Genomic DNA, 18,312 nt, shown 5'->3' with positions numbered 1-18,312 from the left:
AAAGAAAAAATTGCCACAAGAGGTGGAGCATTGGCTATGTGTTGGAACGTTTGATTTAAAACGCAAAAAAGATTGGCATCCGGGTCTCCGTGGAGTGGACACATTTGGGGTTACTTTGCTATTGGCGAATTCCTTGTCATGACCTCTGTAGCACCTATGGCAAAAATGGAGGGGTAGCTCTCCAAAGGAGGCCTCCTGCCCTGTGGCCAGAGGTACCCCTACAGGGACCTGGGAGAGTCCCAGGACCCTCGCAGAAACTGCTGGGTGTGGCCCATTTTGGAACCATCTGATTCCACAGTTTTCGCAGACTCCAGGGGCCATAATGAATTCTTAACCCTGATCTCAGTGAGGCCACGTACATTTGGTAGGCTAGAATGTTTCCTTTTTCATTTTTATTGAATTTGTATATTTTTGAGAGGATTCTAGATTCACAGGCAGCTGTACAGTATAATGCAGAGAAGTCCTTGAACCCCTACCCAGGTTCCCCCATATCTTGCAAAATACAGTAGAATATCACAGCCTGGATGTTGATGTCCTTACAGGCAAGACAGGAACTGCTCTCGCCACCACAGGGATCCCTCATATTGCCCGTGTGCGGCCACACCTGCTCCTCTCCCATCCCACCTGCTCTTTAATCCTCATGTTGTAGTGTGGATGTGAGGTGTCCCCTGCAAAGCTTGTGTTAGACAGTGCAGGAGTGTCCAGTGGGGAAATGATTATGAGAGCTGCAGCCACTTGGGTGGATTAATCCATTTGATGGATTAATAATGTGAATGGACTCCTGGGTAGTAACTGTAGGCAAGTGGGGCTTGGCTGGAGGAAGTGGGTCCCTGGGAGTGTACCCTTGGGGATGGTGTCCTACCCCTTCTTCCTCTCTCTCTGCTCCTGACTCCCCTGAGCTGAGCAGCTTCCTCTGCTGCTCCCTTCCGCCATGATGTTCTGCCCCACTCAGGCCCAGGGCTGCTGAGTGGGTGGACCACGGACTGAGCCTCTGGAACTGTGAGCCCCAAATAAACTTTCCTTGTCAGGTGTTTTGGTTACAGTGATGAAAAGCTGATAAACCTATCAACCGCCTAACTGTCCTCATTTCTATAATTTTGCCCTTTTAAGAATGTTGTATAAATGGGATGATGGCAGGTAACCCTTTGGGACTGGCTTTTTTTAGTTGGCATTGTTCTCTGGACATTCCACTTGTGTGTGTCCATAGTCTGTTCCCTTTTTGTTGAGTAATATTCCGCAGGACGGGAGTAACAGCTCCTTTAACCAGTCCCCTGGTATTGGGACTTCAGGATACTTTCCAGTATGTGTTACAAATAAAACTGCTATAAACATCGATGCAGCAGTTTTTGTGTGAATATAAGTTTTCATTTTTCTGGGCCAAATGCCCAGGAGTGAAATTGTGGGTCACATGTTAATTACATAGACTATTTCTTTTTAAGACTAGAATTGATTTTGTGGAACAGAAGTGGCAAGAAGGGCACCTACATTTTTGTAGTGTTTTCACATTCATTAAATCAAGTGAATTTTTTATGATTTTAAAACACAGACTACCTTAAATAACTTGTAGCTACATATAAGGAAACTATGTTTCCAGAATATAGATTTTATTCTCATTTTATAGAAATACTTCTGCAAAAAATTACTTCTCGGTAAAACAATTCCTATATAAGAGAACAAGGCTAACACATATACTAGAAAATTAATACATTACTTGGGGAAATTTGGGGCCCAATTTTCAAAGTGTTCATCAAGACTTGACATTCAAGGGCTGATTGTGAGCCAGGCCTTTGTCACCACCATCTTGCCTGCGGTTCTTCTTTGTCGAATGAGCTCATTGGCACAATCTAGTCAATGGTGTTCCAGAAAAAGCTCATTTTGAACTGTTTGCACTTACTAGGAAAATGGACGGACTCAAAAACAAAAAGGAGCTTTTCGTGGTCCATGATCTCTAAAAGTGCAACTACTTTACAAAATGCCTGAGGGAAGAAACAGCTCTGTTTCCGCCAAACCCTGGTGGAAATCATGCTGTTATATTTACTAAATCATGATGAGGTGTGTACAAGACCATGTATGCTATATTTTAGGGGAGATGCATAGAAAGAACTTTCAGGGAAAGTTTTTACTCTGATTTTCCATCATGTATATTGACATTAGAACTCTTACTACAGGTGTAACAATGTGACTTTATACTTTTGGTTTGTTTGTTTTTAATAATAATAAAAAAAATTGGATGTGATTAACTGGCCCCAATGATCCCTCCAACAACTGTCCATGTTATAATCTTTATTTTTTAGAGTGAGATATGAGACCCAGGAGACCCTATCTTCAATGCTTCTAAGTATGGTTTCATCTTTAGCCCACAGTGGTCATGACCATAGGGACACAGGGGCCAGGAGATAGTAAAATAGCCCTTGCTCTTCAAAATGACTGGATGAAAGATACGAGTACACACCGGGAATCTTTAAATGCTGATGCAGTCATTCACTCATGACGCAGGGAGTGGAGCATCCCGTGAAAACTCACTAGAATGTGCTAGAAGAGCCGCGAGTGCTTCAAGCCCCTGGAAACCTAACAGTAAAGGAGCCAGTGCAGCCGCCCCTGTCCCAGCATAGTTCCCACAGCTCCTAGATTGGGCCATGAGGACAGGAAAAATATCAAAAGCAATTAGGAATCTAGTAATTTTGCATCATTGGAAGCTCACAATGTGGGAGGAGAGGGACACAGGCAGAGGTGAGATGGAGGGAACCGGTGGAATGCATATGTATATGTTTTAAGTGTACAATGTACTAAATGCTAAGAGCTTTTGCTGAATGTATATCCAATTTTCAGACACTAGGACACTCTGGTCACACTTAGAAACTTGGAAAATGGAAGACAAAGGTTTCCATCAGAGTTTCTTTAAATTTATGTAAACCATAGATTTGATCAAAGTGGTTATAAAGCACATTAAAATTAAGATATTCATGATTTAAATGTAGCAATATCGATTCCAGTATCCTCAGCTACATGGCATTGCCAACGGGGAGGCCAAAATAAATTGTTCTAGGAAATTGTGTTCTGCAAAAGGGCTACATTAAGCCAGCAGCTTAAGCATTCTGAGTATGTATAATGACAAAGCACCGTGGAATCGTCTTGTCATACTGTTTATGTAGCAGTTAAAAAATGAAAGAAAAGGAAAATGGTGCAATTTTAGGCAGTTTTTGAAAAAATTTTACAAATACTGTAAATCATAGGTTGTTTACCACTAGACTTCCTGACTCTGCAATGATTGCTGTATTCTCTGTGTTTTCTTTTAAAACACCAGGCACTTTATAATTTGGTCCATAATTGTTTATATATATTTTCTCCACAGAATGTTTTTAGAACAACTTATGGCTAAATTATTTTAAACCACTTGCCATCTTTACATTTTACATGTAAATATAACTCAGTGTCAGATGTGAGACACACTAGTAGCCTATTTTTCTCCCCTAGAAATCTTCTGATTCAAACTTCTTTCAAATTTAGTGCATGAAAAATGGCAGACAATTTCAACTTCTGGGCAACTGGGGAAGATTTGTTTTTCAGATGAGGAAACTGGGTCCCAGGAAGGACCAGTGACAGACTACTAAGTGTTAATGAGGATTTAAACTCACCTTTTGATGTCTAATCAAGTGCTGCCAAATGGAAGACGCTTGTCCTGACATCTAGAAGTTCCCAGATGTTTGTGCCACAGACCTAGCCATAGTAATGTTTTATTCTGTGCATGTCAGAAATAAATATCTACTTGCCCCTCATACAAGTTCTACAAGTGGGTTAGGGTAGGGTTAGGGTTGGCACCAAATATGGATATAGGTGGCACACGTCAGCGTGTTCATCTCAGAACTGGATTTTAGCCAACCGAATGTTCTAGTCATTCACTGTTGTTCATACTGTTTTTACATGGCGCTGGATCTGGAGAATCAAATAGGGAGATGGCGTCTTTCAACAAGGTGGGCATTGGGCTCAGGCCAGGAGATGAGCAGTGGGCTGGGAGCTTGGTGTGTCCCGTGGACACAGCTGGAAACACCCATTTCAGCTCAGCTTGACATGAGAGCAAGGCCAGGTGCCCAGGAGCACAGGGCAGGGGCAGCCTTTGGCCAGGCCAAGGGTGAGAGGCCAAGGAGGCCTTCCTGGAGGAGAGGGCTCAGTGGGTTGAATCCTAAGGGACAGGAGGGGCAGCAAGGACCAGGAAGAGCATGGTACCTTTGGGAGCCTTGCAGGAGTCCAGTTGGAGAGGCGCACCAGGGATGGGTGTGGAGGGCTAGCAGGCAGGGCCAGGCTGGGAAGGGCATTTAAGTGTCTGGCTGCTGAGCTTGGACTTCACCCTGGAAATAGGAGGCCCCTTAAGGCTTGGAGCATTCACCTGAGCGGGTCTGCATTTTGCAGGTACCATGTTGGCGTTGGCGGGGGAGCATACTGGAGGCAGCAAGGTTGGATGTGGGGAACCAGTTCTGCTGTGCGAGTGGTCATCCAGGTGAGAGAGACTGTGGTCGAAGCCACCAGTGTGTCCAGGGCAAGAGGGGGTTGAGAAGCAGATGGGGAATGGAGATGACAGGAAGGAAGGACCTGGGGACTGGTGGCATTCACGGGCAGAGGAAAAGCATGTCCACAAGGCCCAGCAGAAGGCCGAGCACAAGATCACAAGATGTTTTGAAATGGAACCCAGAAGGACAGACCTAGAGGGAATAAGACAGGTGTCCAGTGTGGGCCCAGATTTTGGTTTGGAGGAGCTGGTGAAGTACTCAGGGGGTTGAAACTCATCTATTCTTTCATATTGGTGCACTTCTTCTTCCTCTTGAAGGGCAAATTTCTTTTTTTTTTTTTTCCCTTGTACCAGGGATTGAACCCAGGGGCACTTAACCACTGAGCCACATCCCCAGCTTGTTTTTTATTTTTTATTTAGACAGGTTCTTGCTAAGTAGCTAGTTTGCTTAGGGCCTCATGTGTTCATCTCAGAACTGGATTTTAGCCAATAGAATGTTCTAGTTATTCACTGAGGCTGGCTTCTTCGAACTTGCAATCCTCCTGCCTTAGCTTCAGGAGCCACTGGGGTTACAGGTGGGCACCACCACACCTGGCAAGGGCAAAATTTTTAAGAAATGTGCTTTCTTTCATTATTTTTATTGATTTTTGGTAACACAGCTGTAATGATCCTATGCGAAGCAAGTCTTTAGACAAACCAGCTCGATATTATCAGGTGTTGTTTGTTTTAAAAGTGGTTCAACATATGCAAAGGGCTGGGCTGGGGGCGCATGCCTGTAATTCCAGCAGCTCTGGAGGCTGAGACAGGAGGATCATGAGTTCAAAGGCAGCCTCCGCAACTTCAAGGTGCTAAGTAACTCAGTGATGCCCTATCTCTAAATAAAATACAAATAGGGCTGGGGATGTGGCTCAGTGGACGAGTGCCCCCTGAGTTCAATTCCTGGTACCACCAAAAACAAACAAAAAATGCAAAGGAGGGAAAGAGCAGAGCATTCCTATCTCTGTTGTCCTCTAAACATTTCAGTGAACTAAGTGTAGGAATTTCAGTTGTGCACGGAGGTTTACAGAGACAGAAGGGTGAGACAATTCAAAGAAAAAAGGACTTGGGAATATTTTTAGAAACTTGATCAGGTTGGATTATGACATATACTTAAATGATCAGTATATCTTCATGTTTTTGATAGAATGTTATCTGGATCTTATTGCCTTGAATAGTTGTGCCACAGATACTCAGCTCAGTACCTATTTAGTTCTGGGTGCTGGGACAGTGTGGTCCATGGTCCTGCCCCGCTGCGTTTGTATTCTAGCTGGTGTGTTGTAACTCTGGAGGTAGCTTTCTATGCTGTTCCTGTCTGTATCTGCTTACCACAATTAGCATATGTCATGAGCATGATTTATGACTCTGAAGTCCTGTAACAATAAACAGCGCACCTCTAGAGGGACTGCCGTGTTCAAAGGTGGGAAATCAAGGCAAGGAGCAGGTGCTGCCCTTGGACGTGGGGCTGGGGATGACTCTTCTGAGCAGGGAGCAGGACCAGATAAGGACAGTAGCTCCTCGTTATTCTTGAGTGGCTGAGAGATAAGCAGTTATGACTTGTTTACTTAAAGAGGGGAAGACACAGAAACGCAGAGGTTGAACACGCCCGAGTTGGAGCCTTGAAATGTTCATGATGGAAACCTTGAGATCCACTAAGAAGCCAAACCCACGCTGACTTTAAACCCTGGAAAAGGGCTGGGGGGTGGCTCTGTGGTAGAGCACTCACCTAGGACGCGTGAGGCCCTGGGTTTGCTCCTCAGCACCCCATAAAAATAAATCAATAAAAATAAAGGTATTGTGTCCAACTACAACTAAAAAATTTTATATATATATATATATATATATATATATATATATATATTATATATATTTTTATTTTTATATAATAAAATTTATATAATAAAATTTTTATATAATAAAATTTCCTGCAGATAAACATTTATATAATAAATGTTTATCTGCAGGAAAACATTTCTGGAGCAAATCCCAAAGTACTATTTCTCGATCTTTCCTGTGCCCACCTTTACCTCCTTCTCTCTGGATTCTCCTTTCCTATCTTCTTTTAATATTTTACTTCTCTTATTTGTCCTGAGATTCTCCCTGTCCATGGATTTGTTTTCCTCAAGGGCTCCATTCTAGAATATTCCCTGGGCTCCACTGGGGATATCGGCCCCCTGGCTGCTGAGGTGTAGGAAGGCGGCCACAGGCACGCCCTCGGGTGGCCTTCCTCCTCCCTGGGCGGCTGCCCCTGCCAGGCTGCCCTCCACCTCTGCTCTCCTGGCCTCGCCTGCTGGACCTCTCCAGCTGCCCTCCTCTGCCCCCTGGCCCTACGCCCAGCCTCTTTCTCTGCCCCCTTCCACATCTCGCCTGATTCCTGACACCCCTCCTGCCCGCTACACCCCGTGGGGACCCTCGTCTCGGTCAGGTCAGGTCAGGTCACTCTGCTTCTACGGCTTTCCCCCGCCCACAGCGCAGCCTGCTGCAGTCTCAGAACCTGGGCCAGGGGCCGGGCGCACAGGGGAGGAAGTCACGTCTCTACCTACGGAGGCCCACGTCCGTGTGTCCCCTGCGCACGGCGCAGCCTCTGTGTCACAGTGAAGGAGCCTGCACCGACGTCGTGGCACCTCTGCGGGTGTGGAGGAGCGTGATGACCTGTGTCCACGCGTGCAGTCTCCTACAGTCACGTCTCTGCCCGGCGAATCCCACTCCTTGTGTCCACCCTTCCTTCTCCCCAGCCCCTGGCTACCACCGATATCTTCGTTGCCTCCATAACTTCACCTTTGCAGAATGTCACGTTGCTGGAATCCTGCATCATGGAGCCTTCTAGGACTGATTTGTTTTACTTAGTAATGCACGTTTCACGTGGGCGTCACAGCGCATCCTGTCCTCCCAGCAGCTCAGGAGGCTGAGGCAGGAGGATCACAAATTCAAAGCCAGCCTCAGCATGTTATTGAGGCCCTAAGCAACTTAATGAGACCCTGTCTCTAAGTAAAATATTAAAGGGCTGGGGATGTGGCTCAGTGGTTAAGTGCCCCTGGGTTCAATCTCCAGTACCAAAAAGTAAAAAAAAAAAAAAAGGAATATACACATATTTCCTCCATGTCTTTTTATGACTTTGTAATTCGCTTCTTTTAGGGCTGAGTAATATTTCATAATATGGATACGCCAGGTTTTTTTTAATCCATTCACCAACTGAAGAACATCTGGGTTGCTTCCACATTTTGGGGATTATGAATAAAATTGCTATAAATATCTCTGTGCTTTTGTGTTTCATCCTCCCTGGGTAAATTCCAAAGAGCCTGAATGCTAACTCAAATGGTAACAGGATATTTAATTTTATAACGTACTGCTAAACTGTCTTCCAAAGTGGCTGTGCCATTTTGCATTTTCACCAGCAATGAACGAGAGCACATGTCACTTCACACCCTTGTCAGTATTTGGTGTTGTCTGTATTCTGGCTTTGGGCTATTTTAGTAGGTTTATAGTAGTATCTCGTTTAATCTGCAGTTTCCTAGTAAGATATGTCTATTTGCTATTTGTATTTCTTCTTTTACATTTTTTAATTTTGTTGTGATAAGTACACATAGTATGAAATCATAACAAAATTTTAGGTGCACAATACAGTACTGTGAATTATACAATGTTGAATTTATTCATCCTGCATGATTGAGACAGTATATCTAATGATTAGCAACTCTCCAAATTCTTAACCCCTAATCCCTGACAACCACAGTTTTACTCTTTAATTCTGTAAGTTTGACTATTTTAAATAACTCATATAAATGAAATTGTACAGTATTTATCCTTCTGGGACAGGCTTATTTGACTTAGCATTATGTTCTCATGGTTCATGGATATTATAGCATTTCTCAGATTTTCCTTTTTTAAGGCTGAATATTATTCAATCATGTGTATATACCTCATTTAAAAAAATCTGTTCTTCTGGTAATAGAAACATAGGTTATTTCCACATATCGACTATTGTGAATAGTACTGCAGTAAATACTGGTGTGCAGTGTGTCTTCAAGACCTGACTTCACTTTTTTATTTTAGATATATACCTAGAAGCAGGATGGCTATATCATATAGTAATTCTATTTTTCATGTTTTGAGGAATCTCCATACTGTTTTCCACAGAGACTGCCAGTTTTGCATTCCTAAACATTGTAGAAGGTTCCCAGTCTCTCCCCGTCCTTGTCAACACTTGGTTTGGGGGGTTTTTCTCTGTGTGATAACCACCCTAGCAGGTTTAAGGCAACATCTCAATGTGGCTTTGATTTGCGTTTCTTTGCTGATTAGTGATGTTGAGCACCTTTCCATATCCACATTGCTTGCTTTGATATCTTCTTTGGGGAAATGTCTAGTCAAGTCTTTAGCCGTTTTAAAAACTGGGTCATCAGGGTTTTTTTGTTGTTGTTGTTGTTTGTTTTGTTATTTTTGCTATTGAATTGCAGGAGTCACTTGTATATTTCAGAAATTAGCCTCTTATCTGGCTTATGGCTTGCAATATTTTCTCCCCCTCCTTAGGATGTCTCCTCACTCTTTTGGTTATTTCCTTTGATGTGCAGAAGCTTTTTAGTTTGAAGCAGTCCCCATTGTCTATTTAATGCTCTTGATTCCTGTGCTCTTGGTGTCTTAGCCATGAAATCATTGCTAAAACCAATGTCATAAAAACCTTCTCCTATATTTTCATCTAGGAGTTTTGCGATTTCAGGTACTATAGTTAGGACTTTAATCCATGTGACTTGATTTTTTGCTGCATCTAAGATAAAGCTCAGTTTCATTCTTTCCTAGGTTGTTATTCCGTTTTCCCAGCACCATTTGTTGAAGAGACTGTCTTTCCCCGCTCAATGTTCTTGGCATCCTTTTTGAAGATCAGTCAACCTTATATACATGGGATGATTTTCTATCTGTCTGTCTTCTTGGATGAGGTGTCAAAGTCTTTGCTCTGTTTTTAAAAAACAGATTGCTTTTATTTATTTATTTTTTTAATGGCTGAGTTTTAAGAGTTCTTTGGATACCAGTGTTTCAGTGATGTGACCAAAAGATCTGGAAACAACAATTATAGGAGGAAAAGATGGCCCACTCTGTTGCTTTGGGCCTGAAGGATGCAGAACATCATGGTGGGAAGGTCCAGTGGAGGAGGAAAGTCTCTCAGGACATGGAACCAGGAAGCAGAGAGAGCTCTGCTCACCAGGAACAAAGTATATACCCCAAAGGCACGTCCCCACCCTACAGTGACTCACCTCCTCCAGCCACACCCTGCCTGCCCCCAGTTACCACCTAGTTATTCCCTATTAGGGGATTAATGGGCTGATCAGGTTAGAATTCTTCTCACCTCTGAGCCTTCTTGCACTGTCTCACACGTGAGCTTTTGGGGGACACCTCACATTTAAAGCCTAACGGTATTTCCTTATCAAATGTGTCCTTCCCAGATATTTTCTCCCAGTCTATAGTTTGTCTTTTAATTCTCCAGACAATGTCTCTCACAGAGCATAATTTTTTAGTTTTATTTAAGTCCAGCTTGTCAATTCTATCCTTCATGGAATATGTCTTCAGCGTTGTATATAAAAATCCATCACCAACCCCAAGGTCATCTATATTTTTCTCTTACATTATCTTCTAGTGTTTCATGGCTTTGTATTTTATATTTAAGGTTTTTGTTGTTGTTGTTGTTGTTTGTTTGTTTGTTTGTGGTGCTGGGGATTGAGCCCAGGGCTTTGTGCATGCAAAGCAAGAACTCTACCAACTGAACTGTATCCCCAGCTATATTAGGTTTATGATCCATTTTGGGTCATTTTTTTGTGAAAGGGGTTAAGATCTACCTGGACACTTATTTATTTATTTATTTATTTATTGCATGTGGTTGTTCGATTATTTCAGCACCATTTGTTGAAAATACTGTCTTTATTGTATCACCTTTCTTTATTTGTCCAAGATAAGTCAACTTTACTTATGGATATATTTATAGGTTCTTTTCTGTCCCACTGATCTATTTACTTATTCTTCACCAATAGCAGTGCTTTTATTACTGTATCTTTACAGGAACTCATGAAATTGATACTCTCAGCACTCTCACTTTTTCTTCTGCTTTAATACTGTGTTAGTTATTTTAAGCCACTTGCATCTCTGCATCAACTTTAGAATCAGTTTGTCAATATCATAAAATAACTTCCTGGGATCTCATTGACTCTCTAGATCAAGTTGGAAGAGCTGACATCTTGACAGCATCGAGTCTATCCATGAACATGGGATACCTTTCTACTTATTTAGGGTTTTAATTTTTTTTTTTTTCATTAGATTTTTGTAGTTTTTTTTAAGGTATGTGTACATATTCATACACTAAGTACTTCTTCTGGGGGAATAACTAGTGAAAATATATCATGTTTTTAATTTCAAATTCTTGTTCATTGCTAGTATACAGGACAGCAATTGATTTTTGCTTCCTGCTACTTTTTTGTGTTATTTATTTATTTTTATTTATTTACTTTGTTTATTTTTACTGTTATCTTCTTACTTTGGATTTAACTTGCTTTTCTTTTTATACTTTCCTAAGGTTTAAATTCTGGTTCTTGATAGATCTTTCTTCTTTCCTATTATATTTATTCAATGCTACAAATTTCCCTCTAAGCAATACTTCCTCTGAATTTCATAATTTTTTTTTTGTTATGTTTTCATTTTACTTAGTTAAATGTTTTAAATGTTTCTTTCTAAATTTCTTCTTTGGCCTAAGTATTAGTACAAGAATGTTGTTAAATATTCAAGCATATGGGTTTTTTTCCCACCTATTTTTCTGTAATGGTTTCTTGTTTATTTCCTTTGTGTTCTGAGAGCAAATATTATATGATTTTTATTCTTTTAAATCTGTTAATGTGTGTTTTAGTGCCCAGCATGTGTTCTGTCTTGATGAATGTTCCACGTGAGCTTGAGAAGAACGTGTGTTCTGCTCTATTGGTTGAAGTTGTCTGTAGATGTCGGTTAATATCCAGTTGGTTGCTGATGTAGAGCTGAATTTATAGTATTGAATAAATCTATTGGGAAAGGAAAAAGATCTATAAAGGATCTAAATATCAACCTTAGGAAAGTAGAAAAAGAAGAACAAGTCAAATCCAAGCAAGAAGAAGACAAGAATGAATAAAAATAATAAATACAATAACAATTGTAGAAAAGTACAGGACTGAAGAGCTGACTTTCTGTCTGCTGGTCTCTCCATGCCTGAGAGAGGCGTGTTGAAGCCTCCAACTCTCACAGCAGATCCACCCGCTTCTCCTTCCATTTCTGCCTCCTATAGTTTTGGTAACCTGTTGTGGGCATGGAAACATTAAGGATTGTTATGCCTTCCTGACCCTTTATCATGATGTAATGCCCATATTTATCCTTAATAACTTTCCTTGCTCTAAAATGTACTCTGAAATTATTACAGTTACTTTCACTTTCTTTTAATTGATAATATAAATGGTCTATATTTCTCTTCCACTTACTTTAAATTTGCATGTGTATTTAATTTTAAATGGGCTTCTTGTAGACAATACCCAGTTGGTCCTTATTTTTTGATTCACTGTCATGCTCTGTCTTTTAATTGGTGCAGTTAGATCATTGACATTAAGAGTGATTAATGGTATATTTGAATCACTATGTACCATATTTGTTACAGTTTTCTATTTGTTGCCCTTGTTCTTTGATCCTTTTTAAAATTTTTCTTCCACTGATTTTCTACCCTTGGTGGGGTTTTTGTTTTTGTTAATGTTGTTTTTGGTTTTGGGGATTGAATTCAGGGACACCTGACCACTGAGCCACCTCCCCAGCCCCATGTGGTATTTTATTTAGAGAGAGGGTCTCACTGAGTCGCTTAGTGCCTCACCATTGCTGAGGCTGGCTTTGAACTCGCCATCCTCCACTTTCAGCCTCCTGAGCTGCTGGGATGACAGCCTGTGCCACTGCACCCAGCTCCGTTGTGGTTTTTAATTTAGCATTTTCTCTCCTCTCTTAGCATAGCAATTACACTAGTTTTGAAACATTAAGTTTGTAACCTACCCTCACAACCACTCCAGGTCTTCTTTCAGGTAATAGTACACTGCTTCACAGGCAGTGCAAGTATTTTACAATAATAAAATGCTCCTACTTTCTCCCTTTCATCTCCTTGCCATTTATTTAACTTAAACATAAATGTGTGTGTGTGTGTGTGTGTGTGTGTGTGTACGCATAATCAGATACTACTATTCTGTTACCGCTATGATTTTGAATAGTCTTTACCTGTTAGGTCAATTAAAAATAAAATAAATAATTTTTTAAAAAATTTTTTTTTAAGAGAGAGAGTATTTTTTAATATTTATTTTTCAGTTCTTGGTGGACACAAAATCTTTATTTTATTTGTATGTGGTGCTGAGGATTGAACCCAGCGCCCCGCGCATGCCAGGCAAGCGCGTTACCACTTGAGCCACATCCCCAGCCCAATAAATTTTTTATTTTACCTTCACTTATTCCTTCTCTAGTGGTCTTCCTTTCCTTTTTCTTTCTTCTTCTTCATCTTTTTTTATTATTATTATTTCCTTTTTTGTAGATCCAAGTTTCTAGCTGTCAGGTTTGTGCACACTAAGTCCCTGGTGGTTGGTCGATTACAGATCAGGTTTCCTACCTGCTCCTGTTCCCACCGAGCTACCTGCTTTCATATGTCGGTCTCTGTACTACCGGTCCGTCTCTCCAGTTTTGGGGACAGCAACTTGCCCTGTGACCTCACTCAGGCAGATGTAAGACAAGTTGATGATTTTTTAATTGGTCCAACTTTTTACTTCTTAGAATGGGGGTGTGGCTTTTAAGGTCTTTACTTGCCAAACCGGGAACTGGAAGTCTGCAAACACATTTTTTTTGTTGTTTTGTTTTTGTTTTTATCAGCCTATGACAGAAAAAAGAAAGAAAGAGAAGCAGAAAATGAAAGAAAGCATTAAGAGACATTCCCAGCAACTGGACATTGCACAAGAACCAAGTATGTGATTCTATACTAAATAAAATCTCTCTACGGCAGCCATAGTTTGGATCTTGAATGTCCCCAAAAGGCTGTTGTGTTAAAGGCTGGTCTTCAGGGTGGTGCTATTGGGAGGCAATGGAATCTTCAGGAGGTGAGGCCTACTCACTGGGGGCTGTGGCTTCAAAGGTGATTGTGGGACCCTGATCTTTCCCAGTTTCCTTTGCTCCTGGGCTTGTGAAGTCAATGGTTTTGCTCCGCCATATGCTCCCTCCATGCTGTGCTGCCTCGCCACAAGCCCAAACCAATGGGGCCAACTGATGATGAACCAGAATCTCCAAAACTATAAGCCAAGATAAACCTTTTCTCCTTATAAGTTTACGATCTTGGGTATTTTGTTGTAGCAACAGAAAACTAACTAACACAAACGGCAGATTAGAAATTGGAAAGAAAAGAAAGCAACAACAATTAGTCCTTCACTGCACAGACAGGAAGATGGGACCAGGAGGCAGTCAAGAAAGGGAGAGGGTGACAACTGGGGATTCTATCCCATCCTTCCAGTTGTCTAGGAGTTTCCTGAGAGCCCAGGAAGGTCAAGCAGTCCGGCATGCTTAAGCAAGGATAAATATGAGTGTGCGGGGTGGATGTGGTGGACAGAGCAGACCCTCACCACTCCCCATGACCTCGCTCTTGCTATTAGAGGGACCTTCCTAAAATGAGATCCAATCATGTCATACCCTTAGTTAAATTCTTCAGAGATGCCCTCTGCCTAACACTCCTCAATGTCATTCCCAAGGTCCCACCACCTGACTGACACACTCAAACAGCTGCTTCCCACCCACCAGCCCATCCGCCCTTCTCATTTTCCTAGAGCAGACCTGGTGCTCTGCCACCTCCAGGCCTGAGCTTCTGCTCCTTCTTTGGTCTAGAAGGTTCTTCCTCCTCTTGGCCTTTCCAGGCAACAGTCCATACTTCCTTTAACATCTGTCTTCTTTATTTATTTTTATTATTTTGTGGGCGCATGCAGAGGATTGAACTCAGCTCCTTGCACGTGCTAAACATGCACTTCGCCATTGAGTTCTTTTCCCAACCGACATCTGCCTTTTTGAGACTTTCACACACTTGAGGCCAAATGCACAGAACAGGCCCAGGGGCTCAGTCAGTCCTGAGTGAACCTGGAGCCAGAGAGGGAGCTTACCAGTTGAGCCAAGCCTTGGATAGTTTCACAGCTGGTATCTCCACATCTGGAAAGAGGGATGTGTCTTAGACCTTTAGACAGAAGTCATCGCCAAGAAACACTGGAGCCAGCATCTCAGTATCTGAGCTCTGGGGTGAGGTGGGGGGGCAGGGAAGAGGTTATTAAGACTGGGTGGCAGGGAGTAGCTTCCCAGCATGGAAGCTCTTTGCTGGGTCCCCATCCTTTCAGGGGAGACACTCCAGAGCAGGGATTGGTCAACTTTTTTCCAGACAGTGAATATTTTGGGTTTTCTGGACCAGGCAATCTCTCTTGAAACTACTTTGTCATTGCAGAAGCCGTAGACACGGGGGTGGCTGTATTCCAGGGATATTTTCTTATAAAAGTGTTCCATTTTCAAAAACAGGCTTCAGACTAGATTCTGAAGAGAGAAAACATCCCCCTTATGCAGCACCCTCTTACCAGCTGCCAGAGGCCTCCTGGGGTTGAAAATTTAGAGTTCCTGCCTCCCCAGGTCTTTTCTCTGTCTTAATCTGCCTCTTCTCACCAGTTGAAGAGGTCTGAAATGTCCTTCAATGGTGAAGTAAGAAGTGAATGGCGCACCCTAAGTCACCCTGTGACTCTAAAATCTTTAACCCAGGTTTTAAAAAGGCAGATGCAGGAAATTCTTATCATGAAAACATTTGGGAACTAAAACCATGCCATAGTATAATCTTGTAATGTCAGCAGTTCCTGCCTGTGTGATGGCGGACGTATGAGTTTGGGACCTGAGAATAGAATTTAACTGATCATAAACTGGGGGGAGGCTGGGAGTTAGGGGGATCCCATCCCCATGTCCATTATTCATACTCCACGGGGACAAATGCAAAGATGGCTAATATCTTTGAGGTTATAGAGTGGCAGACAGAAGAGCATTCCATAAATTTAGCCAGTAGACATTAAAGACAAGCATCCCAGCCCTTAGGTTGACATAGTCTATAAAATGGCCAAACTGAATAGCTGTGTGTGTTAGCATTCCATTACTGCAGCAAATACCCAAGATAATTAACTAATAAAAACAAAAGACTTCTTTTGGCTCGTGGTGTTGGAGGTTGGGTCCACGATGTGTGGGCTCAGTTGCTTTTGGGCCTGCGGCAGGGCATTACGTCACGGTGGGAAGGACCTGGTGAAATCAAGCTTCATGAAGGGGAGGACAGAAAAAGGCTTTAAAAGAGAGGAAGGAAGGAAGAAGGGACAGGGTCCTGCTTCAAGGTCACACCCCCAGGGACCTCAGCCTCCCACTAGGCCCCCCTCTAAGTTTCCATCCCTACTCAGCACCGCCACTCTGGGGAGAAAGCCTTTAACCCATGGGCTTTGGGGGAACATTCTAGAGTCATGGTAAACCCCATGCAAATTAGAATCCAAAACAATGGTGTCCTTGAAACCCTGACCTAGCCCACGCCAGGGAAGGAGGTGACGGAGGCTGGCTCTCAACACCAGAGCCCGTTCTCAGGGGCTCCATGGAGGTCACCCTGCCACCCTCCCTCTGCACAGCCACCCATCAGTACGCCCGTTGTCAGCTTCACTGAATGGAACCATCTAGGAGTGAGGCCAGGGCCAGGGGAGCTGCTAAGCTGGGCTCTGACTTGGCTCTTGTTGTTTTGTGGTTCTATCTAGAGAGAGAGTCTTCAGGTGACAGTGTCCTATTCTGAAAGCCAACTGGAACGAGACTTGGTTCCCACAGTCACCCAGGTACACTGCAGACTGAAGGGGGCTGGTACCTTTGAAATTTCTGAATCTTCTCCTACGTTTTAGATCTCTAGACACCCCTCCCCCCAAAGCCGACAGTCCTGATGTCGCTTATTTCTGATCTGACATCCAAACAACTTGTACATTCCATTTCAGTTCATCACCCACTCATGGAGCACCTTAACGTATCTGATGGAATCAGCAGTGTCCAGTGTTAGCTCATCATCGATCACACAGATGGGTAAACCAAGTCCCCTTTCCTGCGTCCGCCTCTCACATGAGCGCAGTGTGTGTAAGTTCACAATTTCATAACTTTTTCTTACATTTATCTTGGGACATTTAGTTTTCCTTTTTTAAAGTCCATTTTGAATGAGTTCATTGTCAATTTTGAAGAGGACTAGTTGATCTCAGTACATTTTAATATTATGTACTTTTTTGCTTGAGTTATTTACTACGTACCGGTTTAGTTATGGACCGATTTTATTTGTCATTTTATGGCATACATATTTTCAGTGGAGACACTTAGGCTAAGCTGTATTTATTTATACCACAGTACATTAACCATAAAATGATCTGACTACAGTAAAACCACCCTAATCTGGAACCCTCGGGGAGTGGGTTATTGAAGATAGCCAAGTTCTAAGAATTTAACATTAACTATTTGTGTTGGAAATCTTTGTCGAATGGATCAGACCTTTGTTTCTCATCTTGAAAACAACATACAGAGTCTCCTTTAACTTTGATGATAACTCACAGTCATTAGTGAGCGCGGGACTACGGTAACTCAATTTGCATTCAAGGACTCGTTTTTTGTTTTGTGTTGAGGTAGCTCTGTTCGGCAGCTGTTTTGGTTCTCATTGGCATTTCACAAAGCAGTCTTCGCACTGCCTGACCTGCAGTTCTCCTTGGTCCTTCAAATGGTGGCTTTTATGCTTCTGCCGACGTGGAGGCCAGGCAACTGGACTCGTTAGAGGACAGCCGGCGTGAGGGAGAAGGGCAGCTCGGACTGTGCGGTCCTGTCTGCAGTTGCTGGCAAGCCTGCCCCGCCTGGAGTGCCCTTCCCAGTCACAGGAAGCCTCTGTTCCAGCCTCCTGGTGGGGACTGGGCAGACCCGCCCTGACACGCCCCTTCCCTTCTCTTCCCAGAGCTCTGCAGGGCCCAGGTCAGATAGGGCAGGGGAGCACCGGAGCACTGGGGCTTGAGCCTTGGACCTAAGGGGGCTAAACACACCTTACAATAAAAAATCAAGTTGAAACAGGCGAGGATGCGCACGCCTGTAATCCTAGCAGCTCAGGAGGCTGAGGCAGGAGGATCGGGAGTCGAAAGCCAGCTTCAGCAACATCGAGGTGCTTGGCAACTCAGTGAGACCCTGTCTCTAAATAACATACAGAATACGGCTGGGGATGGGGCTCAGTGGTTGCGTGCCCCTGAGTTCAATTCTCAGTAACCCTCCAAAAAAATCAGGTTTAAAATAAGCTCCGTTTTAAAACATAGTTTATTAAGCGATGCCTAATCTGCGGATTCCCTGCTTTTTTCTTTCTTTTCTTTTTTCCCACAGGTGGGGTTTGAACCCAGGGCCCCGGGCATGCGAGGCCAGTGCCTATGACTAACTCACCCCCAGAGCTTGACCTTCTCCTCTTCATTCTGTTCTCTTCCCTTTTGCATAAACACTTAACAAACGGCTTTTGGCTTGTGTACTTTTTTTGAGACTAAAACTAAAGCCTTAATTCTAAAAAAGCCTATCTAGTCAAAACTGTAGAGTCCATAACGATTCCAATGTTCCCTTTTGGTTTTGCACATTATTAGAGGTGCATTGGGTACATGTGTTGGGTTCTGAGCACAGTGACAATGGAAACTGTTGAAAGGGCTGGCAGGGGGCCTCCCACT

The sequence above is a fragment of the Marmota flaviventris genome, chromosome 18 (genome assembly GCF_047511675.1).
Source record: "Marmota flaviventris isolate mMarFla1 chromosome 18, mMarFla1.hap1, whole genome shotgun sequence".
In the NCBI taxonomy this organism is placed as follows: domain Eukaryota; kingdom Metazoa; phylum Chordata; class Mammalia; order Rodentia; family Sciuridae; genus Marmota; species Marmota flaviventris.
This window is presented reverse-complemented; position numbering follows the sequence as displayed.